Source organism: Mustela erminea, chromosome 7, assembly GCF_009829155.1.
Source record: "Mustela erminea isolate mMusErm1 chromosome 7, mMusErm1.Pri, whole genome shotgun sequence".
Taxonomy (NCBI): domain Eukaryota; kingdom Metazoa; phylum Chordata; class Mammalia; order Carnivora; family Mustelidae; genus Mustela; species Mustela erminea.
In genome coordinates this window covers 128,803,235-128,830,398 of record NC_045620.1, presented here as the reverse complement: position 1 = coordinate 128,830,398, position 27,164 = coordinate 128,803,235, and the positions used below count along the sequence as shown (strand labels likewise).

Sequence of the window (27,164 nt, the reverse complement as noted above, 5' to 3'; positions counted from 1 at the left end):
TTTTCAAGGTACACTTGTCTCCCCTTATCTGTAGTTTCACTCTACACAGGTACAGTTACCCCTGGTCAGCCCAGGTCTAGAAGCTGATGATCCTCCTGATAATTGGTCAGAAGACCAACAGTCAGCTAATGCTAAGTCCCATGCCTCCAACAGTTACCCCACTTCATCTCATTACGTAAGCATTTTATCAGCTCCATCATCACAAGAAGAAGGATCTGTACAGTACCATGAGATATTTTGAGAGAAAGGGAAACCACATTCACATAACTTTTATGACAGTATATTATTATAACTACTCTATTTTATTATTACTTACACTTGTTAATTTCTTACTATGCCTAACTGATAAATGAAACTTCATTATGGGTATGGATGTATAGGAAAAACCATAGTAGATATAAGGTTCAGTCCTATCTGAAGTTTCAGGCGTTCATTGGTGGTCTTGGAATGTATGTTTTAGGGATACAGGGAGTCCTACTGTAACTGAACAATGTGACCCTTGTCTCCCACTCAAGCCTCCAACGAATCATAGGACTTGAACAAAAACATTTCAAGAGCGCCCCTTCTTTTGATTTAAATATCATACTATCACACTTCTATTCTCTATTAGCTTCCAAAAAAGGAATTTCTAATACTCTCCCCTCACCTCCCTTATAATTCAAACTAATTTCATGACTTACCTTTCAATGTCTGTCTGTGGGAGGACTTTTATGTGATCTATTCTTTCATTCTTTCTTCCCAGGGATGATAAGGAAAGTATATCTCCCAACCCTTCTTAACTACTGAGCTGAAAACTTGATTCCAACCCTTCTGCATGCGCGCGCGCGCGCACACACACACACACACACACACACACCCAAAATGGTCTTCTTTTCTTTAGCTCTTCTAAGACCCATTTTTCTTCTCAGCTTTTTCTCTCCTCTCCCCATATTTCCTGCTTCATTTACTAGGGAATTTCAGACAGATTTCTAACCTGCGGTTACAAAAGAACATCCTTTTCTCCCTTTGAAATCTACAAAAGTTATTCATACATTCTGAGGCTCTTTTGTGTAGTAAGAGTCTTGGTTGATTCATAGAACTAGGTAGGAATTTTGGTCCTAATTAATTTGGGGGGGCTCATTTTCTCACTTGTGAAATGGGAATATATTTGCTTTAGAGGGTTGTTGAAGACCATAGATATGTGTATAGACAGGTATGCATACACACACACACACACATACATACATATATATACATGCGCACATACCACCTAAAAGAGCTTAGCACAGAGTAAGTTACTCTCCTCCCACTCTGGACCTCTACCTCTCCTCCTGCCATTCTCCTCAGTCTGCATTTCATCGTTTATCTTAGTCTCCTGTTCTATGCTCTGCTCTTTCTAAGTGTACGTGTTCTCATTTGCTGGGAGTTAAATAGTCGCTAATACCCACATATCCCAGGGAGCCTGGTGAGTATGGTCCTAGAAAAAGTTTCCTAACTGAGTCAGCGTCCTAGCTTAGACCTGTGCTCTGCATCTGTTTGGGAAACTCTTCCATTTATTTCAGACATGCCTCCTGCTAAAGCTCCCCCAGCTTCCAATGACTAACGTTCGGTTAATGAACAACCCTTCCCACGCCAATGACTTATGGCATGCTTCATAAATAATGTCAGAGGACGTCTGCCAGTGTTTAATTGTCTCCTGCCCTTAATCCTCTCTTTCCTTCACCTTTTGCTCTGAGGTGCCTCCAGCACCTGTGACACATTCCCATGACAGCCTTACTTCACTTCTTTGGCCAAGTCTAATATTATCACTTAGTCCATCTATTGTCAAATAAATGTCCATCAAATAACACCCAGTATATGGCAGAAGGGGAAGTGTTAGTGGCGCATGCAATAAAGGTTGCAGAATACGTTTGAATCAGGATTAGCCTATCAGAGCCTTCATTGGTTGGGTGTCTGTGGAAGAGCACACTAATCACTGAAGCACATTGGCTAAGAGCAGAAAATGGTTCTCAAAGCAGAGATGAGGGAGTACTGCACACACACACACACACACACACACACACACATATACATATACATACGTGTACAATAAGCTCAAGTACTGTCATCGATCGTTTCACATTTTTAAGCAAAATATTTAAGAGCAAATGGTTTTAGAACAAATCAGTACTTAGGAAAAGGTATTAAAAGAAAGGCCTATTGAAAGTTTGCTCATTCTCAAGGAGGTGGCAGAGTTGAAAGGGAAAGTGGTTTAAATTTGTGGTAAGGACATTTTCAACTTTGTCTCTTTAAAGAAATATTTCAATGACCCTGATAGTTATTGCCCCTCGGAGAGTTTTGTGGAAACTTTTTCTGAGGGACATAATGCTTCCTCCATCCCACTTTCAGATATTCCTCGTGCACGTGCGAACTGAGTTTAGTGTTTCTCTTGTAGAGACTCTGGTAGCCGTTGAGATTTGTTTGGCTTTGTTTCCAAACTTTGCTCAGGAACTTTTGTTATATTATGCTGGTTACCGTCTCAGTGTCTTCTGAGGAACCCAGCTGGTAAAGCTGCTTTAGAAGGACATGAGTGGAACTACGTAATGGAATGCCTGTAAAACTGGGAGGCAGGGGTGCCTGGGTGGCTCAGTGGCTTAAAGCCTCTGCCTTCAGCTCAGGTCATGATCCCAGGGTCCTGGGATCCAGCCCCGCATAGGGCTCTCTGCTCAGCCGGGAGCCTACTTCTCCTCTCTCTCTGCCTGCCTCTCTACTTACTTCTGATCTCTGTCTGTCAAATAAATAAATAAATAAATCTTTAAAACAAAACAAAACAAAACTAGGAGGCATCACAGGTTATAGTCATCATTTATGTGAATTCCTAGAAAAAATTACTTAAACTTTCCTGAGTTTTCATTTCTTCATGTGAAAATAAATATGGGTGTCCCTTTCTTAGGGTATAAAACACAAGCTATGAACAACATACTCTATACCTTATGATATTCAGGGGCTTTGCAACTCCTCACAGTGAATCCAGCAAGGAGAGGTAAAGAGGAGATGCTTTCTGAGGGGTGCAGTGTTTGGAAACATGCGTGGCACATTCCATCTCTCTGTGTGAAGGGCTCTGCCATGTTCTTTGTTCTACTTGTATATTAACCCATTCATTTTCACAACAATCCAATGAGATAGCTCTACTTTAGACCAGGAAATTGGCACAAGGATTAGAGAATTTGCCTAAAGTCATGAGGTTTGTAAGGGATAGCTCTAAGATCAAAAACAGATCTGTGCCCTTTCTGTGTGCTTTAACCTGTTGTTTTTGTATTCACTGTGTTGCTACTATCTATGTTATCAATGCATTCATTCTTTCAACAAATACCTGTTGCATATCTGTCATTTGCCTTGTACTCGCTATATGAGGTAAACTAAAATGGCCATAATCCCTGCACTCATTGAGCTCAGAGTACAGCTAGAGAAACATATATTAAACAAATAACCACAAAATAGCACAAAATTACAAATAAGATTGGGTACAATGGAAGAAAATACATGACACTATAAGAAAATGTGACAGGAAGACCCTATTTTGAGCTGTTGGAATAGATTCCAGGGAAATCCAGTGAGATCTAGATTTCCAACTCAGCCTCCTGGGATTGCTACTAAGATGTGGTTATAGCTGCTGGGCCTTGAGAAGGAGATCACTACTGCATTTCTCTTTGAGAACCTGGGAGCAAGGTTTAAGCATCTCCTACTTTATCCATGACTCACATGGTCCCCAATAATGAGGACAACAACAAAGCTTTTGATGGCAGTACATCTCCAAGAGAACCATGCTGTGATGCATTGTTCACTAGGACAGTTTCCAGGCAGAGAAATCTGCAAGCACCTGTGTGTCCAGTGCTTTTGCCAAACCCTTGGCTGCTTTCAAGTGGTGTACATATTTGGGTCTTTAAACATGCTTAAATGTCTCTATAATTCCATTAAGTTAAACGTGGTTTTCATTTATTCAACAGGTGTTTATTGAACACTTACTATGTACCTTGAGGATATAAGACATTGTTTGTGCTCTCTCGGCACTCACATTTCAACAGTGGAGACCAATAATTGATGGTCTGATAAGAATCATCATGGGGGGGGGCGTCTGGGTGACTCAGTGGGTTAAAGCCTCTGCCTTCAGCTCAGGTCATGATCCCAGGGTCCTGGGATCGAGCCCCGCATTGGGCTCTCTGCTAAGCAGGGAGCCTGCTTCCTCCTCTCTCTCTGCCTGCCTCTTTGTCTACTTGTGATCTGTCTGTCAAATAAATAAACAAAATCTTGAAAAAAAAAAAAAAGAATCATCATGGGAGGAGCATAGAGAACTATGGTCGCACTTCTGGGGCACACAGAACCCAAATCTCCATATGGTGAGGGTTGGAGATAGGCTAATTTCAGAGATGTCAAGAGTAGGAATTAGCTAGACGATGAGCAAAGGGGAGCAGGGATGCTATTATTGATAGAGGGAGCAGGAAACAAAGTATGCGGTACTGGCAGGCCAAACTTGCAAGTTCATGTGTCTGACATAATGTTTTAAAAGGTTATAGAATCTTGATCAAATAAGATTAGCCTGATGTTATGAAAAGAAATATGGATTTTGTAATCAGGCTGTGTCACAAATTATTCTGAATTATATGAATCATTTTCTCTATGACATTTAGATAATGATACCTATGTGGCAGTATTATCCTACTGATTAAATTATAAATATTGCCACATAGTTATCATTTGATGGATTTTAGAGGTGAGTAGTAATGGTGTTTTTAATCAATAATACTACATACGGTTAAGTTATATTGACTTAATTACATGCCTGTATTCATCTGATGCTCACAACTCATGCTAAGAATTTTTTTAAAAAGATTTTATTTATTTGAGAGAGTGAGCCCACATACGGGATGGAGCAGAAGGAGAGAGAGAAGCAGGCTCCCGCTGAGTGGGGAGCCCAATTTAGGGCTCAATCCCAGGACCCTGAGATCATAACCTGAGATGAAGTCAGACACTTAAACAACTGAGCCACCCAGGTGCCCCTTTGCTAAGAATTTTTATTGTCCCCATTATAGAGATGAGGCAGTGGAGACTTAGAAACAGCAAGTGACAAGCCCACAATCACATAACAATAAGTGCCAACAGCAGAAACTGACATTAGAGCTCTTTTCCTGATTGCTTCCCGTGGTCTCCTTGCAGTACTCAATACACAGCTATTATTATTATTATCATTAATATTATTATGATAATTATTTTAAATTTAAAGCTCTTGAGACCATAATCAGAATCCTTTTTTTTTTTTTTTTAAGATTTTATTTATTTGAGAGAGAGAGAGAGAAGAGCCCATGCACAGAGGAGGGGCAGAGGAGGGGAGGGGGGAGCCTGAGGATGCCAGGCTCTATCCCAGGACTCTGGGATCACGACCTGAACTAGATGCAGGCACCTAACACTCTGAGCCACCCAGGCAGCCCGATAATCAGAATTCTGATATCAAACATCTGTTATGCTTTGTTTCTTTTCTTCTTTGTTCTTTGAGCCAGAACTTAGAGATCATCTTTAAGATATTGCATTTACACTTTTGTTGTTCTACCTTATAATTTACTTTACAGTTAGTATTAGATCCAGCTTAAAATGATAGAAAATCCCAAATAACGAGGGCTTAAATAAGAGAACTTACTTCTCACCCATATAAACAAATCCACAAATAAGCAGTCCAGGGCTGATAAGGGGCTTCACAAAATCTCAAGGACTTAGACTCCTTCTACCTTTACCCCTGCCCTTTTTAGCGTGTGGCTTCCATCATGGTCCAATATGGTTGCAGCCTCCATCAATTGGAAGTAGGAAGGGGTGATGAAGAACATACCCCTTCCCTTTGAAGAACTTCCCTGTGCCATACCCAAAATTGATATACATGCCATTGACCAGAGTTTAGTCACATTCAGCAAAACTACTGCTAAAAATTAGGGGTTTTATCACTGGGGTAAAAGAAGGAAATGAATCCGGAAGCAAACTGGAAACTAACTCTAACAAAAATTTAAAGTTTTAATAAATATTTTAATTTAGAGGACGCCTGGATGGCTCAGTTGGTTAGGTGACTGACTTCGGCTCAGGCCATGATCATGGAGTCCCAGGATTGAATCCCATCTTGGGCTCCCTGCTCAGCAGCAAGTCTGCTTCTCCTTCTGACCCTCCCCCTTCTCATGCTCTTTCTCTCTCTCTCTCAAATAAATAAAAATCTTGAAAATTTTTTTAATTTAGAGTTTTAAATTGTTCTTTAGTTATAGTTGTAATATAAAAACAATATAATATAATATTAAAAGTCAGCACAAAAATAATAATGTCTTAAATTCATGTTTACGGTTCTAATCACCAAGACTTTTACAAAGAACATTGTCTCAGGGACCAAAAATTCTTTATATTCTTGCCTGAGCTTTACTTCTAGGTTTTCATCTTGATCAAATCACTTTCTCTTGGTGGGCATTGGTTTCCTTATAGGTAAAAAGAGTAGGATCAGGCTAGAATGTCTCTAATATCCTTCCAGCTCTGTCTACTAGTACTGAATCTCATAGGGAAATCTCTTACATTTTCAGAATTTTAAAGACATTCTGTACAGCAAAAATCTATCAAGGAGTTAATTTCTCAGGAATAGATGCAGATTTGTGTCTATCTGTTTATATCTTGCCTTGTCTCAGAAAAGGTTAAATACTTCTATTTTTTATTTATGCAAAAGCAATATGATAAGAAAATGAAATAAGCTGAATAAATATTGGAAAAATTAAATTATTGTTTTTTGTTGACTATATATAGAGAAAATTAGAAGACTGAAATAAAAATTAAAAATAATGAATATTTGATAAGGAGTTTGGATGGGAATTAAATTACAAAAACAGTCTTTTCTTTTAGTCCATCGAAAAAATTCAGAAATGAAAAGTGGAAAAAAAAATTCTATATATAATAGCAACCAAGGTGATAAAATATTTAAGATTAAAAATGATAAGAAAGGCAAAGGGCCTTGTGGAGCATAACTAAAAAATCTTACTGAAGAATAGAAAATATGATAATAACAAATGAAAAGATAATATGGACATATCATATTTATGTAATATATAATAATTATAATGACATGGGTTTTTCTTTTTTTTCTTTTTTTTTTTTTTTTTTTACTGTAGTCATCATTTATATTGTTTAACCTGGTTTTAAAGTTTATCTGGAACACTACATTCTCAAAATCGAATAGTCATGAAAAGTATTAAAATGAATAGTCAGTGTAGTCTTGCATTACCAGATGTTAGAACATACAAACATTATAGTCAAATTAATATGGAATCGGCATAGGAACAGGCAAACAGACCAGTGGAACAAAGTAAAAATTCTACAAAGATATCTCACTTTTTATGAGATGTCTTCAATTACCAACAAAAGTGCCATTTTAATTTAATGGGAAGAGTGTAGTTTATTTTATAAATGGCACTGGCACAACTTAGAAATACAGAAATTTGGATCCCTATCTCACACTATATAAAATGTATTCCAGATATAGTAAAGACTTCAATTTTTTTTTGGTTTAGAGGAAAGGTTTAGAGGAAAATCCAGGTGATGTATTTGTAACCTAGAGATAGTGAGAAATAAGCAATCAAGAAACTATAGAAGAGTAGGCATATTTGATTGCATAAAAGATGTCATTATGTTAAAAGATGTCATTAACATGGAAACATACAGTATATTTTAGTAAACTTCAGAAGACAAGTTTCTGTATCTGGATCATGATACCTGGTTCATAGCTGAGTTTTAGATTAAAATATGCCAGTAAAATGGGATACTTCACTACAAGAAATATAGATAATTACTAAGAAAATATGGACGTGGAAGAGCAAATTTGTTTTCAATAGGTTTCTGAGGTTGTCTCTTTGGGGCTCAAAATTTCTTTATAAGAATATGACAGTCAAAATCCAGCTCAAAAATCCTGAACTGATTAAACAAGTTTAACAGACTTTGAGTGCTTATTATGGGCCAAGCCCTGTCCTGGAAATATTTAGAAGCAAAAAGACTCTCTTATGGAGCTTATGGTATGGAAAGACAGGGCAAACAGGTGATTAAAAACTGATTAGCCTGGAAAAAAGGGAAGATTATGCTCCTTTGGGCATGCATAACAAAGAGACTTAGTCCAGGGAATCCAGGACAGAGTCAAAATGAGATTTATGCTCGGATCCTAAGTGGGAGTGGAGGTTAGCCAGGTGAAGAGAGGCTCACAGAAAGAGGGCTCCACTCATGGGTCATATCACGTGCATGAATTTGACAGTGAACCCGGTGAGAAACTGACGAGTGGCATTAGATGAGGCTGCAGAATTAGTAGCAAGCAGCCAGGTTCCAGGTTGCCATGAATCTTGCAAGGAATGTTAGGATTTCTTTTTTTTTCTTCTTCTTGTTACTGCATCCTAAGAGCAGTGAGAAGCTATTGAAGATTTTTAAAAGGGAGTGGCTTGATCGGACTTGAATTGTCAAATGATCTTCCTGGAGAATGAATTAGGAAACCAGTTTGGAAACAGTTGTAGTACCCAGGTGAGGAGTGATAGGTGATATTGGCTTGTTCTAAAATGGTGCAGCATGGATTCTGGGAGATGTTTAGCAGGTGATTCATACAGGAACATGACTATATTTGTGAAGACAAGGAGATAACTGTGTTCGTGAGCAAATAGGTTGATAACAGTACAAATCTTCAGATAGAAAACCTATGCCAAGTAGGGAGAGGGTGGTTGGGTTATGGACACTGGGGAGGGTATGTGCTATGGTGAGTGCTATGAAGTGTGTAAATCTGGCGATTCACAGACCTGTACCCCTGGGGCTAATAATACATTATATGTTAATAAAAAATTAAAAAAAAAAAAAGAAAACCGATACCAAGTATCTATTCTTTTTTGTGACTCTTAAGAATGCAGTTTGGGGGCACCTGGATGGCTCAGTGGGTTAAGCCGCTGCCTTCGGCTCAGGTCATGATCTCAGAGTCCTGTGATCAAGTCCTGCATCGCATCGGGCTCTCTGCTCAGCAGGAAGCCTGCTTCCCCCTCTCTCTCTGCCTGCCTCTCTGTCTACTTGTGATCTCTCTCTGTCAAATTAAAAAAAAAAAAAAAAAAGAAAGAATGCAGACTGGAAGTTAATCAAGAAAATGACACCCCCTTTACCTAGTTCTAAATAGGTATACTCACCAGAATAAAACAAACCCTCTCACCCAGTCATTGAGGTCTGCAATACACTCAGCTTATGGAATTACTATTGGAGTCTATTGTGTTTCATTTCAAACCTATTGAGGTTTTCTCCAGTCTATACAGGTTGTATTAGGTGTCCCAATCTTTTCCACCACCATTTATAATTCTGGGACTTCTCTTCAATGCCAACAACTTTTTCAAGCTCCCAAAGTTAGTAAGTTTAATTTCATTCTTAGCTGCTTTGAAAGAACCCATTGCAATAAATAACTACTTTGAATTCAACAATGTCTAAAATTCACATTTAAAGTTTACATTATTGATAGCAATAGCATTGACACACATTTGAAATATAATGCAATGATATAGGAAAGATCCACTATTGAGTTTCCAAGGCTGGTATTCATACCCACTCTCAGAGCCTTTTGAAGAGCTAAGTGAATTCTCCCACCTCCAGACTTCACTTTTTAAAGCCATAGACCAAATTTAATCTTTCAGATGACCATAAACTTTTTTTTTATTTCAAATAAGAAACAAAGCTAATGTTAACATGGACTCTTTGAGAATTGCGCAGTCTTTAGAAATCAAGGAATAAATCTTTGCTCCCCTGTGATGGCATTTAGACAGGATATTGGGATTGTGTAAACAGGTATTCTGTCTGTTCTGGCTTATGTTGGGCCCTAGGTGTAGAACCTAGAGTCTGTCTCCAGTCAGGGCATACACTGCATTAAAGCAGTTTTATCTTCTTCTGAATAATATTATACAAAGGAGGCTTATTTTCCGGATAAACATGAGAACAAGACCTACAGAGCCTCCAGGAACCAGCATAACTCTAGGGATTTGCCGCTACTTCCTTTTCCTGATCTGTGGGATCTGAGATGCTCTTCTCTCTGTGTATAGCACATCAGCTTCTCTCTGTAGTCTAGCTCTGCACTCACTACTGATGAAGGATCTGGTACCATCTCTCTTCCATTCCAAATCTGTGAAAGAGCAGGTCTGATTACTTCCATCTCTGTTTGCAAGCCCTTCCTACCATCCAGCTTCATCAGCTGGCCTGGGTTGTGCCTCTCTTGGGTCAGTGACCCAGCTTTGATTGGATTTGTAGGCCATTTCTGCCTAAAAACAACTTAACTCTACTTTCCTGAATATGAAGTATGGATAGGGCCACTGCAGCTAAAAGAAGAGATGGGACAGATTAATAACTGATGCATTTATTATGTCGGGCAACGTATAACCAAGAAAATGGGATGAAGGGAGAAGGGAATTATTTCATGACAAAAATAATTCTGGTACCTCATCTACATGTGTTACACAATACACTGTCTTCAGGGCAACATAAGAGACTGTTACAGTACAAAGACATAAAAATCATCCTCCTAATATTCAAAGCTGATGTAATTATTTGGCATATTTCTTTCTGGCCTCTTTTTTATTTTCCTATTTTTTACATAGTTGTCATGTTAATATAGGTAAGATTTACCCTCTTTTAAGTCTTCTGTTTTCAAACCAATTCAATTTCTTTAATTACATCAAGTGTTTTTTCCAGAGTCCCGCCCGCTCCTCTCTGTTTCCTTTTATCTAGTTGTCTTCTTTGCTTCAGAAAGGATTTCAGTTAGGTCTGGAAAATGTATCTAATACAGTCAAATTTTAAAAATGAATTTTTAAAAAATGAATTGGAAAAGAGAGGTTTCAAAAAAAGGAAAACGAGGGTTTTCTTTGGATTTGTTCTATCGCACACTTCTGGTTGTTCAACAGAATTTTGCTTATGTGGTTTGGCAGGGTGCTCTGTATCTCCTCTGAGTCTCTCTGACCTAAAATACACTTTGGAGCCTATAAGCCGAAATAAACTCTGTAGTTGGCCAAAGATCTTATTCCGTTTTGGCAAAGAAACGGGTATTTATCATTAAGTGGACTTTATTACACCACCTCATGAGGCAGTTCAGAGAGGCCTTTAAGAAATTATTCCAGGGGCACCTGGGTGGCTCAGTGTGTTAAGCTGCTGCCTTCAGCTCAGGTCATGGTCTCAGGGTCCTGGGATTGATCCCCTCATCAGGCTTCCTGATCAGCAGGGAGCCTGCCTCCTCTCCTCTCTCTCTGCCTGCCTCTCTGCCTACTTGTGATCTCTCTCTCTCCGTCAAATGAATAAATAAAATCATTCCAATACTCATGCTTAGGCTTCTGGAGAAACAAGAACAGCAACTACAAGCCATTACAGACTCATTTTGTGTTTTAATCCAATGGCAAGAAACCAGGTGACTCAAAGAGTCGCTCTCATGCCAACTCGGAGTCTCTCGGAACCTCTCAAGATGCCTTGCAAATGTTGTTAAACAGCTGTGTCTAAATATGCCTATTCAGGATGAAAACTGAAGTTGTATTAAGTCATTTTTAAAAACACTGAGTGCCCATGTGGTGTAGGCATAGATGAGGAAGATGGGGTCCCCCTTTTCTAAGTGTTCCAAGAGTCTAGTGGAACCGGCAAATAAACAAGTAATTGCAACACATAAAAAATGATCTTGTAGCTAAAGCATCAGGTGCTGCCCTAGATGTATGCCTTGTATGTATTTATGGTAGCATTGATCAGAGAAGTGTTTTTTCCTAAACTGAAAATGGGCTACTTTAAGTAAGTAAAAGTCTTAGAGGATGGCAAAATTTTCTCTTCGGCTTTCTGCTACATTTCCTTTGAAATGTACATGACTGCTCTTTAGGATAAGAACTGGAGGAAAATATCATTACCCTGAATCAAAAATGATACTCAAGCCATATGACTCATGAATCTTCAATGATGTAGAGTACTTCGGAAAAAGCCAGAATTAGAGAGAACTATGAATTCCAAATGCTTTAAAAGAAAACATTAATTTTCTATTGTGAACAATTTCAAACTTACATTAAAGTTCAGATAATAACGTAGTAAGTATGCACTATCCTACCACCGAGAATTCTCAGATATGAACGTGTCCTTATCTTTTGAAATTATGTTCATTTCTCTTCTCAGCTCCACTCACTTCTCTTTTTCTTCAGAAACATTCTATTGAACTTAGCAGGCATTTTTTTTCATGAACATGTTTATTCTTTTTACTAAATACATATGTCTCTGCAGTATCATTTTGGCTCTTTGATATTTAAACAGATGACATCATACTGTCTCATTCTCTGACTTGTCCTATCAAAAAAATTTTTAGATCGCAATTTTTATTCATTGAATATCATTTATTCGTTTTAGTATCATGCAGTATTTCCTCAAGTGACTCTACCTTAAATTACTTATCCCTTCCCTATTTGATGATCATTTAGGTTGCTGTGACTTCTTCTTAGTGTGTGCAATTCCAAACCTGCAGTGTACATCTTTTTCGTATACTCCTTTGGATATCTGTGTGTTTCTCTAGGGTATATGTGTAGAAATAGAACTGCTAGAGCATGTTCCATATACACCTTCTGCTGTATTACAGATTGCCAAATTGTTGTCCAAAGAAGATGTACCAGTTAATATTCCCCATCAGTAATATATTAGAAAGAATTCATATTTCTCTACATCTTTGTAAACACTTGGTATCAGCATATTTAAAAAAATATTTTTTATCAAACTAATTGGAGAAAATTGTCCCTTGTTAGTTTCCATTTCTTTACTCTTTATTGGCCATGTAGGATTTCTTCTCTGTAAATTATCCATTCTTATGCTATTGTTAATAGGATTGCTTGTGTTTTTCTCATACATTATTTGGAATATTTCTATATTTTGAATACAAATCCTTTGTCATATACATTGCAGATACCTTCTCCTTGCCTGTTACTTATTCAACTTTATTCATGGTTCATTTTCTCTAAAAAAGAGTTTTTAATTTTGAGGGGGTCATGTTTTTCAATTCTTTACCATGATCTGTGCATATTGTGTTCTTTGGGTTTAAATCCATCAGAATACATTTTTGTTATCAGTGTGACACTGGCATCAAATTTCATTTTTGTCCAAATCTTTGAGCATATAACTGATAACTTTCCTTAAGTTAAATTCCTGGGATGAAGAGTATTAACAATTCAGGGGTCTTGAGGCCTATTACCAAAGATTCTATTTTTTTCTTTGCTAATCATTAACAATTAATACGCTAGAAAGTTGAGATACCAAGTATAAAGTTTAAACTACCTTTAAACTTTCATTTCTTTTTGCTTCCTTACTTATAGTCAGAGATAAGATTGCATCAGTAGGGTGACATATAGGCGGACCTTTGAGAGAATTCCCATATTCTTTTCTTTTGGGTTTGAGAAGAGGGTCTTTTCTCAGTCTCAGATACCTGGCAGAGTGAAGGGTTACACCTCAAAATCTTGGCAGATCTCTAACGTGAGTATGCCTGTTCCATATAATTTTCCTTATGAAATATAGAGAGGTAGTTGCCCTTCTCGCTTTGTCTTCACTCCCCTCACCAGCAAAGCAGACATGATTTTTAAGAAGACACTTCTCACAAAGAAACATAGTTTTTTAGTTTTTGCTTTTTTTTTTTTTTTTTAAATCATGTAAGAGAGATCCTTCCTACATGTGGAGGAATGAATATCAACAAAACAGCACTGAGATGTAGATACTTGGAAGAATCACAGCCAACCTGAGTGATTTACTCCTACACACCAGCCCTGCACCAAGAATGTCTGAAGTACATGATCCAAAACACTTATAAATTGCTTCATTTCATGGGTCCATAATACAATAATCAGACTTTGAAATGTTAAATCTATTAACACCAATGGTTTACTATATTTCGCATCAGAATTTTTTTAATGAATCAATCTGTGGATTATTATAGAACTTTTTCTGAATGTCAGTGGAATATACTGATCAATACCACATGGTAAGGTAAGCCATAAAAGTAGATACTCTTTGTTGAGCATCTACTATAACAGACACTGTGTTAGGTTTTTAACTTATGTTAGCTCTCATTTTACGAAAGCCTTTGAGTCAGGTGGTATTATCACAAGTTTACAGATGAGGAAGCCGAGTGTCAGAAATGTCAGTTAATTGCCCAAAATGTAAGACTATATAATCTAAATTCAAAACCAGTCACCTTTCCATTGTTCATTCTTGCTTTGAAGACCTCCAAAAGCACTCTAGAACAGCAGAGAAAAAAAAAATGATGTGTAACTTAAAAACATCCAGAATTCCAAGACCTGATAGTTTAGCTATGGCTTGTGTCAGGTAACTTCCCTGGTTTATAACTCACACTTTGCTCTAGATCCTAGGATACTATCTGGGTCAAACCTAACACAATTAATAACATTTTTTTTTTAACTGTAGCCTCTAATCTGACTTAAACCTGTTTATTTCAGTTTTTCTCTGAAGTTGGCAATAGTGAAGAACTCTAGTGTGTTGCATATCCCTATTGAGCTCATAAGCAGGGAGATAGGGGAACTTAAATGTGATCTTTCCTTCAAGTAATTTGGCATACAACATCTTTGCACTGATATATGAAAGAACACATTCATAAGGTAACTATCAATCACTGTCACTATCAAGAAAGGAAGCTTATGCTTAAACATTACATTGGGTTAAGATATTCATTTTATGACTATTAAATACCTACTCAGTATCAGGGATGAGTCTAGAGAGAAAGAGTGGTACATAAAACAGGCCAGATTCCTGCCTTCTTGGTACTAACATTCTATCGTGAAAGAGGAACACAATAGATAATCGTAAATTAATAAGTACATTTGCTAAGGTCAGATAGTCTTAAGGGCTACAAAGAATATAAAACAAGATAATGAGATCGTCATTGGAGAAGAAGCTAGTTTTAATAGTTTAAATAGAAAAATCCAAAAAGTGGTATTTGACCAGTGACTTGGTGAGAAGTCAGCCATGAAAGATCTTTGAAGTAGAGAATTCTAAGGAGAGAGAAAAAGTAATGCAAAAGGCCTAATGTGAGAATAAATCTGGTGCATCAGAGAGAAGACACAGTCTGTAAAGCCACAGCGTAAGAAATAAGGGAGATTGATAAGAGATAAAGTTGGAGAGGTAATGTGATGATACAACCCAGTTTGCTTATGAAAGTCCTGAGTAATACCTCTTGTCCTGTAGAAGAACAAGACCCTCACTGAGTGTGCTCTTTGGACAAAACATTATAGGATCTCCCTAGGGAAAGTTAAGTAGGGGACAGATTATTTGGTTATAGACAACAAATGAGCAAAAAATTTTAGGCGCTCCTGGGTGGCTTAGTGGGTTAAAGCCTCTGCCTTCGGCTCAGGTCATGATCCCAGGGTCCTGGGATCAAGCGCCATATCCCCATATCGGCCTGTCTGCTCCGCAGGGAGCCTGCTTCCTCCCCTCCCCCCTCTCTCTCCGCCTGCCTCTGCCTATTTGTGATCTCTCTCTCTCTGTCAAATAAATAAAATCTTAAAAAAAAAAAAGAAAGAAAGAAAAAAATTTTAGAGACTAGCTAATAATTGAATTCCTTCTTGTTCCATTGGCCCTTCCTATTTTAATCTGAGTTGGAGTCAAAACATTTTATTTTGATTTAGTGTGATATATGCAGTAGGATAAGCGAGACCTACAGATAAGAGCTGGTTGCTGAGCATCCTTTGGAGAGGTTTTTAGATTTAGATCTGAAAGAGGCCCTTAGTCTTGCCTAGTGACTAAAGCAGTCCAGGATACTGGTGTCAAACCAAAGAATTAACATGATGAGGAAGAAGAGGGGGAAAAAAAAGGAGAGAAAGACAGATCTCCTATTCCAAGCTATTCAATGTTCAGTGTCTTATATGATCTCATCTTTAATTTTCACCATTTTAAGATGAAATGGAAGCTATAAGAGTTTTAATAGCTTGATTGGGGTCAGACAAATAGTGAGAATTACCTCTGGGATTTGAATCTAACTCTGTCTAATACTTTCCTTTCGGTTATCCTGCCCACCCCAAGCGTTCCAGCTGTATTCTAGTATTTCTTGATCCCTGCAAATGCCGTGTTCTTTGGTACCTCATTGTGTCTGTCATTTCTACCTGACAATCCCTATTCATACATTGCAAATGTTGCTTCTCACGTGAAACTCTCCTTAATTTCCTCTGCCCTTCAAAAACAGCCATACCCGTCTCTGTTAGACAGTTTTATTCATCCATCTATGCATTTATTCACCTGTGAAATAGTGCACATACAACAGTGAGCAAAACAAACACAGCACCCAAATTCATTGAGCTTATGGTTGGAGAGGATTAATTAGCCAAAACATCAATGCCATTAAGAAATGTCTTTATTAGATTTCCTTTATCTCATTTGTCTGTTCAGCAAGTGCCTCCTATGCTAATAGAGACATGATAAAATATTGACACATTTTTGAAAATACAAATTCAGTGTGAGTATGAGTCTGGAAGTATGAGACAGGAGTAGTAAGAGAGAAAACTGAAGGAAAGGTACTGGCAAGATCATGGCGGCCCCTATGGGTATTTTAAAGGAACTTAGACTTTGTTTTTAGGCAACAAAGAGGCACTGAATGCCTGAAATGATCAGATATTTATCCTAGTAAAATCAACATGGCAGCAGTGTCAAGAAAAAATTTGAAGGATTGAGTCTGCATATAGAAAGACTAATCAGATAGTTGTTGCAAAAAAGGTAGTGTATGAAGTAAGATAGAATTAGTCAAGGCAGAATTTCTGACTAGTTAGAATTAGGGTACATGGAACAGAGAAGCCAACTCCTGTTTGACCTGGACTTGCACACTCATGTCTCTTCCCTAAATTATTGAGACAGAGATGACGTCCTGCCCACTGTATCCTCCATTGCCCTTACACATTTTTAGAAGATAAGTTGCCTGTTTCTTCGGTCATCTTCTGTTTCGGTTGATGCACTCCCCGTGAAAGCCACATTTGAAGAGAACACTGGACTTGTGATCAGGAAACGTGGCTCTGGAACCAGATCTTCTTCTTCTTCTTTTTTTTTTAGATCTTCTACAGATATTCTCTACACTCTCAGAAAAATCTTGTGTTTTCTGTAGGTATCGGGTTTCCATCTGGAAAAGGAAAGCGTTGATCTAGGTTCTATGTATTTACTCTCTGCATCTCAGCCTTCTCAGCTTTATAATAAGAAAGATTAATTAAATTTTACAAAATCTTTTTTAGATTTACGAAGATCTTTTCAAGTTCTCATATTTTAATGTAAGTTAATATGATAATGTATAAGAGATCTTTACCCCCTAACATGTGTTACCATAAAATCTTGTACATTGTAGGAATGTCCTTATGTCTCCTTATTATATATTGTAGATAAATGTTTGCATATTATTTGTCTCTCCCATTGGGTCACTGGTCTGTATGGGAAACAAGCAGCTTTTTATTCATCTCCATTCCCTGTTACATAACATGATTTCTGCACATAGTGTACACTTCTTATTGATTTGCAAGGAGGAAGAGAGGAAAAAACAGAGTACATTTTTTTTGCAAGAAATAGTTGTAATTACCTTGTGTATTCAATATTGTATGTCTGCTTTTTCCACTTAGCATATCATAAGTGATTTGCCATGTTTCAAAACTGTACTCACAATTTTATATTCCATTGAGTTAATACACTATAATTTACTACCCATTTCCCTAATGAGGAATGGTCACAGTTCTAGAGTTTTTACCTTATTAAATAAGGCTGTAATAAATATATTCCTTTGTTTAACTTTTTTCTCTCAGATTGTTTTTTTTTTTAAGATGGCTTCCCCTGGAATCAAAAGCATTGATATTTAATACTTCTTGATTTCTAGTATTTTTTAGTGGGTTACACAAACTTGTAATTTTACCATGTTTGATTATTTGTAGGCTTGAACTTGGCCATTGATATTTCATCTCTGTTCATATTCTGTTCATGCTGGTTGTCCAACTTTTTATCAAATTCTCTTCTCATTAATTTTTAAGCACTTTAATGTTTAAAAGATATTTATATTGCCTATTTTTTTCCACTTTGATATTTGCCCTTTTTTCAGGAGTTTTTAGACTCCCTAAACATTGAATTTATGTAGTTCTATGTATCAACCTTATCTTTTATAATTTCTGCCATTGCTTTTATGTTTAGAAAGTCCAACTTAAGCTTAGTAAATAGGTTGAACATATTTCTCTGGGTTCATTTATCATTTGTGTTTATGCTGATACAAATTTTCTATTTACACTCTATCGCTTCCGGTCCTAATGATTCCCTTAATAACTGAAATTTGCTTTATATATAAAGCTATGGATAAGTGTATATATATATACACATAGCTATTAACATTTCATCTAGCATACTTTCAGTTTCTATTAGTTTTCTTTGACATATTTTTATATTAAACTGTTTATTTCCAAATGTCAATGATTTTTTTTAAAAGATGGTACATATTGTGGTTCTGACTTAATATTTTCCCACCAAATTGCTATCAAATGATGACGGCATCACTTATACAATTATATTTCCTTTTCCTCTTGTTCTGAAAAGCTTCCTTGATCATACATTAAGTAATTATGTGTAGCCGAGTCTATTTCTAGACTCTCCATTCTGTTATGCTGATCTATAGGTCTATTTTTGTGCCAGTAAATCCTTCACTTGTTCAAGGAGAGCTCAAATTTCCTTTTTTGAGTCCTTGCTTCTCCAGCTTAAGCATCCTCAGTTCCTTCCATTGCTGCTCTTGTATTTGGCATCTAAGACCTACCCCAGTCCCCTTGGGGCCCAAAGCAAGCAGTTGGGAGAGAACAACCAAAGCTTAGTACCTGAAATTGTCTTACTTGGGTAAAGAAATGCACGGATCAGGGCAACATGCAGGCAAGAAAAGAGTACTTTTCTGTCCTGAAAAGTACTTTCTTCTCTCTCATCTCCTTTAATAGAGCAGAATAGTGAATGGTAGATCAGAGCCTTCCAGGGTTCAAGTGCCAGCTCCACCATTTTTTTTCTGTGTGGTCTTGGTCACGTTTCTTAAATTCTCTAAGTCTCATTTGCCTTGATTGTAAATAGAGACATCGTGGTATCTACTTTATTAAATTATTATAAAGATGAAGTAATAATCCATGAACAAAATCCAGTTCATAATCCATGAACATGTAGGTAGTAGGATGATGTAAACTATGGTGATTACTGTTAAAATATCATATAAATTTATTGTTTCACTTAAGTTTTCAAGAAATTGCTTATTGCTGTAGAGTTGACCTATGAAATTGGATTAGTTTCGGGTGTACCACACAGTGATTTGACAATTCCATACATTATAAATGTTCAGCATGATGAATGTAGGTACCCTCTGTCACCATACAAAGTTATTACAATGTTATGGACTACACTTCCTATGCAGTACTTTTCATCTTAATGACTTACTTATTTTATAATTGGAGGTTTGTACCTCTTCCTCTCCTTTACCTATTTCACCCATGCTCCCCACCTTCCCCTCTGGCAATCATCAGTTTATTCTTTTATTCATAAGTCAGCTTCTGTTTTGTGTTTGTTTGCTTGTTTGTATGTTTCATTTAACCTTTTGAGGCACTTATTAGCATAGACATTTAAAGTTGAATGAACAAGATGAACTTTCCCCAAAGCACCAGCTAATGGAAGCGCTAGCTTGGGATCTCCCTCTTTCTAGCTTCTAGGCCTATGCTCTTCCTTGTAGATGGCATCACTACACAGCATGACGTAAGATACTTGTAGCTGGTTCTCTGGGTTCTGTGGTGATTATGTAGCAGTTAAATTCTTAGGTGAAGGTAAGTATAAATAAATAAATAAGTAAATAAAGGTAAATAAAATGTTCAAATGTGTGATACGATATATAGGTCTTAGGATTTCCTTTGGGTTTCAACACGGAAGGGCATTCGATTAAGGGCTTAATCTTAATATGCAAATCGGCTGATGGGGAAGCATATCCCTTCAAGTGATTACTCAACGTACTGCTCCAAGTGGCAGTGACACAGCCCAGCAGCATTTGTCATCCCCACGGGGTGCCAGAGGAAGAAGCACTTCCTCTCCCTCAGCACAGGCTACCTGTGCTCTCAGAAGGCACACGGTGGCCGGGAGGGAGGCGAGTGGAGGATGCCACGTTGGCAGCCTGTGTGCACAACTGCCAAGTCAAACAGCACCGGAAGGTCTAATTTTAGCCCACTCAGCCTTGGCATTGTCCCTTTTAGCCAAGATATTTTTCAAGCACCACAATGAAGTGCTTTGTTCCAGCCTTGCTGGATACTTCACAAAGGCCCAGCAAGGACAGGGCAAGCATAATTCAGACCTGGAAACATATCAAAGACAAGGAACCTCCCTGGAGAGGGTCGGCACTCCTCCGGCAACCTTTGGTAAATATACCCTTTCCGTCCACCTCCCAAAGCTACAAGTGGCCCATGGTCGTGTCCTCTTCCCACAGCTTCTTTGTCAGCCTTCTGTGAGCTGCTTATTAGCAGGTATCTTTGCTCTTTCATGCTGGGATTTGCAATTTACTCCTTCTCTTTTTTTTCCTGCCTAACAAACCCACTTCTTTCCATATATCTGGGTCTAGTGTCCTTTCCTGATGTGTCTAGAAGGTGCCCTAGATTAAGAGCTAGGAACAGTTTTATCACTTACAAATGACCTCTGAGGTCTGTCCCTTACAATGACCTGGTGAATTAGGTGAGGTAGAAACTTCCCTAGAACTTTTGACGAAAATTGAAGCTCAGAATAGAAGCTGACCTTGGCTAAGGTCACACAGGAAAACACTGATGGATGTGGGACTGGAACCAAGGTTGGTGCTTTAGGGAAAGGTATGGTCAACGAACCTGTCAAAGCAGGGACCCTGAAAACTTTTTTCTGCACTCGATCTTAGCCAAAAGGTCGAGAAGCGATGAAAACTTTTTTCTGAAAGTATCAATTGGCATCATAGCCAGCAGTTCCAGACTGAGGACTAAGAATGGTGGCTTCCTTCAATAAGGAAATCACCACTTCCTTATTTCCTGGAAAGAAGGTAGGGAAGGTTGATCCACAGACACAACTGGTGACACTACTGTTTCCAAAGTCTTTGGGGGAGAAAAAAATAATTTCCCCTCAACCCTTCTAGGTTCTTGGCGAAGATTCCTGCTCCTGACCCCCATAATTAAAAAACAGGCTAACAGGAGAAAAATAAACATAAGCGTAATAGCATGTATACCTCCTAAATACAAGGGAGATACCCAGGAAAACTGAAGAACTCACTGAAATGGCCCAAGCGATCACTTTAAAGACTATCTCCAGCTAAACACAAAAGGGGATCGTGGGGAGGGGAACCAGTCTGGGAGTACTGTCAAGCAAAGCACAGGAAACATGTGCTTTTACATGTTTAAGTCATGTAAGTCAGTGGCCTTCCCCACTGGCAAAAGTTTCTAGGGATTTAACCTTCTCCCCCTTCATGCTGCAGAGGGAGACACCCTTACAAATGGAGATTTCCCTTATAAATGTAAATGTCTCTTCCTACTCATATTTTAGAGATTCTCCTATATCTGCTGTTGCTTAAAAATAATCAGCCTGAAAAGATCCTATGCCAGAGAGACATTTATTGGGGTAGCAAATTCTGCTCCCCTTCACCTTCTTGGATCTTTTCTTTGTCCTTGGAGTAGATCTCTCTGGACCTCATTAGACAATCCTAATCTGGCCTTAGGCCACCAGCAGCGATGATCTATGGGATCATCATTTCTATCTTTGAATTTTCTATCTTTTGAATTTGAATTTCAGTCATTATAATGAACACTGGATAGTGCTTTAGCATTTATAAAACTCTTTCCTAACACATTTAAACCATGTGCTAACACACCAAGATGGATATTGTTATCATCAATCTCACACATGGTTGCACTGAGCCTCAGAGTGGTTTCCTGACATGGCAGCTCCAGAGAGTCACGGACTCTGACCTGGACATCTCCCCACACTGACAGATCCAGGGTCCTTCTGAGTCGCTCTTGATATTCACTTCTTCACCTAGAGCAACCCAGGATGGTCGTCAGAACTAACGGTCTTTGGTCTGCAAGTGAAGCCTGACCTATTGCTGTGAATTAATTGTTGGAAAAGGGAGTGGCTTAACTGAAAGCACCGTGAAAGTACTTTCAGGACTCCCAAGACTGAAGATTTTATGAACAAAAGCCATTTTGTTTGTTGGTTAGAATTACTTATGTATAGGGGCCCCTGGGTGGCTCAGTGGGTTAAGCCTCTGCCTTCAGCTCAGGTCATGATCTCAGGGTCCTGGGATTGAGCCCTGCATCGGGCTCTCTGCTCGGCAGGGAGCCTGCTTCCTCCTCTCTCTCTCTCTCTCTCTCCTTGCGTCTCTGCCTACTTGTGATCTCTCTCTGTCAAATAAATAAAATCTTTAAAAAAAAAAAGAATTACTTATGTATATATTTCTGATTATAAATGTTATGTGCATTCATTATAAAAAGTTCAGAAACGTAATGAAAAGTGAAATATTACCACCTACCAGCAGTTAGAATCACTTAGGATTTTGATGTAAATTGTGTCCTGCCCAAACATTGTATACACACAAGTTGAGCATGTGTCTGTATAAAGCAAAGGCAAGGTGATACTGCACATACTGTTTTGTGACTCCTTTTTTTAACTCTAACAGCATATCGCAATATCTTCTCTCCTTTTTTCTTTCTTTTCTTGGGCCTCAAGTGCACATTTATGTTCATCATACTCCTCTGTCCGTGGCACACTATCATCACTGCCTGTCTAAGCCCCTGCTGTGTTTTATTCTATATTTTTTCATCTTCTGTACTCATTCTCATTTCCTCCTTCCATTCTATTGTGTTTAATACATGTCCTTGGTTAAGTGTTTATCCTTGAAAACACATAGTTGTTTTGTATACTTCCATGTTAATTTAAATAAATGACATTGAATCAATACCAGTCTATGTCATTAAGTGTAGATCTGTATTACCACTTTTAATGGCTTTGTAATTACCTCTGTGTGATTCTTTTTTTAAAAGATTTTATTTATTTATTTGACAGACAGAGATCACAAGTAGGCAGAGAGGCAGGCAGAGAGAGAGGAGGAGGCAGGCTCCCCACCAAGGAGAGAGCCCGATGCGGGGCTCGATCCCAGGACCCTGGGATCATGACCTGAGCCGAAGGCAGAAGCTTTAACCCACTGAGCCACCCAGGCGCCCCACCTCTGTGTCATTCTAACGAAATCAATTTAACTAGTTTTCTATGATGGACATTTAAGTTGTTTTTTGAAAAGGTGCAGTGTTTTTTTTGTTTGGTTTTTTTTTAAAGATTTTTATTTATTTATTTGACAGAGAGAGATCACAAGTAGGCAGAGAGGCAGGCAGAGAGGGAGAGGAGGAAGCAGGCTCCCCACCGAGCAGAGAGCCCGATGCAGGACTCGATCCCAGGACCCTGAGATCATGACCTGAGCCGAAGGCAGCGGCTTAACCCACTGAGCCACCCAGGCGCCCCGAAAAGGTGCAATGTTTTAAAAAAATGGTTTTAAACAATGCTGGATGTAATGTCCTGGTATCTACATCTCTGTGGATTTGTGCAATTGCTTCCTTGAGATAATTTTGAAGGGTCACCTTGCAAATAATTCTTCACCCAATTTTTCAGCTCCTAAAGTAGTTTGGTTACTGATTCCTTGGGGTTCCCTCTCACACCCTCCTCTTTCTCTGTTCCCCCCTCTCCATCTCTACTTTGTGCATGTCTCCCTAATGGCACTTAGCACATTCATCTTTGATCTCTGTTTCATATGTTCTCTCTTATCGCTCAGCTGATAAGCTCCAGCTAGTTGTTGACAGAGACCACACAGTAATTAATTGATTCAACAACATTTCCTGGGCACCTGTTCAGTGTAGTCTGAGGTGAACCTGACAATCACTCTGCCCTTGGGGAAGCCCGTGTCTAGTGAGGTGGCAGACGTGCCTAAGGCAACCAGATGTGCTGTACGGTAACCACACCCCAGCATGCACAGACGTCAGGGTGTGAAAGAGGAAGCCAGACAGCAAAGTCACCCAGACGAGGTGCCTCACCTATGTCTGGTACATGGTTTGGAATTTACTAGAAGGCTAAAGGGGAGCGAATGACAACTTCCCTCAAAGCAAGAGGAACAGCTGGCACACACCAGAGGTTTGAGATAATATAGAGAGTTGGAGCCTAGGGTGGATCATACACAGGGGTGAGACCAAAGAGCTCTTGCATGTGGGGCAGGGGAGGCCCAGGTAAGCAGGCCTAGAAAGCCTCACTGAGGGTTGGATTCAGAGTGAGGCCAATGAAAGGATTCCACAGGACAATGGCATGATGGATTTGGTGTTTTAGAAAGGTCATTTGGTTATCGCGTGGAAGATGGGTTTCAGAAGAGCAGACTGTCCATGGAGAAGCAAGTTTGGATAATGATAAAAGTGGGAGACGATGGCGGCCTCAGCTGAGGTAGTGCTGAACGGAAAGTCGGTGGATTTAGAGGGAGAGTTGGGAAGTAAGGTCTACAAACTACTTCACTTGACTGGTGCTGTGAGGAGAGACAGAGTCCTGGATAACCCCCAGGCTCTGAATGGGAATCTGGGCAGATGGCAGGGCCATTTCCCCAGAGAAGAGCACAGGAAGAGATGTTGACTTTGGTATGGTTGTAGGATTCCACGGTGGAGAGGCCCAGCAGGCAGAGGGAGAGATTGTCTAGCATCCAGGAAAGGCTTACGCTGGAGATTAGATTGGGGAACCATACTTACCTTTGTAATATAGAGTAATATTGAGTAAAAGATTGTTGAATAACTGAATTATTGAATTAATTTCTCATGTCATACTTCCTTCAAATAGAACATTTTACTCTCATCAAGGCACCTCGACACGAGAATTTCAAAGTCTCTGTATTTAACATGAGTGAAACTATTTTTTAGAATTTTTGTAGAGATAATTTAGGAAGATGGTAAATGCAAACAGCTCTCAGAAAGGAAAGACCACTAGCCTAACAGTCAAGAGACCTCAGTGATTCTGCTACTATGGACAGACACTTGGATATTTCACTGGCCCCTCAGGAGAGCTGAGTCCTTTACTCTGAGATCAAGGAGAGGGCAGGCATGGCTGAGGTCCAAGGATGCTCCTAGCCCTGGGACTGGGGATGTGCTGGTGACATGGGCGCCCCTGCTCTGTACTTCTCTCCCGCAGCTCCCTGCTGATCGGAGATAAGGACCACGGTCCTTCCCCACTGGGACTTGGCAGCACAACCTAGCACACAATCTGTTGGACAGAAGGCTGTGATTATTAATGAAAGCATTTCCTCTGTTACCTCACAGAACTCAGTGAGGTTCTGACACTGCTAGAGACGACCGTTTCCTTTCATAGAAATTGATGCTCAGACACACAGAGAAGAGTTGGAGAAAGACGCACAGGGGTGTAAAAATAAGATGCGGAAAAGTGGGCGGCTGCTTGAAACCCTCCCAGAGGAAACGCTACCAGCTATTAATCAGCTACACTTCTGTTCAGTGGGTGAACAGGGAATTAGATGGAAACTTCACTCAATAGTTGATGCTTTAGGCCTACAGGGTCCTCAGATGACTTTCCTCTGTCAGGTTGGACAAGAAACACTTCACCTTGACAGTGAAGAAGCAGGACCACAGCAAAATCCCTTAGGTGTCACCATTTGTGTACTTCTGTTTACACGTACCGGGTGTGGCAAGCGGTGTCAAGGTTAAGGTGACGTGTAGATATATGGGCCTGGATCTTGAAAAGTTTGCCTCCCCATCGTCTGGAGCAGCCCAGTTTGCTGGGTCCGATGATGAGGCTAATAATAGCTACTGTTTGTTGAACACCTGCTACTTGGAAGGCACTGTGGGTAGGAATTCAGTGTGTTATTTCATTGATTCTCGTAACAGCCCTGTGCGCAAATCTCATTGTTTCCATCTGACAAATGAGGAAACTGAGCCTCCAGTGTGCCAAGTTGCTGCTCATAAGTCACATACCTTGTGCGCGGCGGGAACATCATTTGACCCCGGGTCTGCCTCCAGCCCACTTTTTTGTCCCACTCAACTAAGTCCAGTGAAAAATGAAAGAGACACTGTGACCAAACAGAAAGGGGAAGGGAACCCACCAGATGGACTGAGTCAGAGTAGAAACTTTCCCCAAGTCCTAGCTTAACACCCTGGCACCAAGGTGGCTTCGGGCTTAGCCGTGCTTCCCAGGTGCTTGAGTGATGTTCTTTGTGCCTGGCATAGGAGGACGAAGGCGGTGGAGTCTGACCCCCTGGGCTGGTCGGGCCACTTGACCCCCTTATAGATCAGAGTTCCTGAGCACCTGCCACCTGCTTACCAGGGGAGATTTAGTTTAGAACCACTTAGTCAGTGCTTGCTTTGGCAGCACATGGACTAAAATTGGAACAATACAGAGAAGATTAGCATGGCTTTTGCGCAAGGATGACACGCAAATTTGTGAAGCGTTTCATATTTAAAAAAGAACCGCTTAGTCAGATCCAAGGGCTAATGTCCACCAGCAGCTGCCATCTTGGGTCAGGGCTGTCCCCAGGCAATGCCTTCAGACTCCACACCTGAGCTGCAGAGGGAGCACTCGGGTGGGAACTTTCTGGAAGCAGTTGGGGCAGGCCTAAGGAAGACCACCATTCTTCACAGCCCGGTCACAGGGAACTGGTGTGGCTCATTCTGGTCCTGCAGAGCCTAGGACCCTCAGCCCATGTCAGTGCCCAAGAGTCACAAGCCTGGGCATCATGGCAGCCACCGTGTCGTCCTGCCGAGGCTAACTAGTCAGGGCGCTGCTAGCTAGGCCCTGTTATGGACTTGCCCTATTCCCTCACACAAGTTTCCTAACCTTCCTGGGACGCTTCTAGAAAATGAAGGGGTTAGAGCAGATGATTTTTTGCTCCCTGGAGCCCACTTTGCTTTCACCTTCAGGTATTTATTGTTCTTTCTGGGTTGGAACTGTTGTCACTTGCCCTGACAGGGCCTTTGCCACTGCCATCAAAACGTTTTCCCGTTGCAGATCAGATAAGGACTCTGGCCTTGAGTCCCCAGGATGCAGTCTGCGCCCTCCTAACCTCCCTCCTGTGTTATGCTTGTGAGCCACACCTCGGCAGTCCCACGAGGTTTAGGACTTGAGGTAAAGTC

At 39.6% G+C, this 27,164-nt stretch overlaps 1 protein-coding gene and 1 non-coding gene across 3 annotated transcripts in view; both read left to right on the top strand.

The window, feature by feature from the left end:
• Window positions 1-27,164, top strand: part of VSNL1 (visinin like 1) — a 101,734-nt gene that overhangs the window by 9,255 nt on the left and 65,315 nt on the right. The window lies entirely within an intron of this gene.
• LOC116596628 lies at window positions 26,388-26,494 on the top strand. Its single transcript, XR_004288216.1, has one exon. It is a non-coding gene; the product is annotated as a U6 spliceosomal RNA (small nuclear RNA).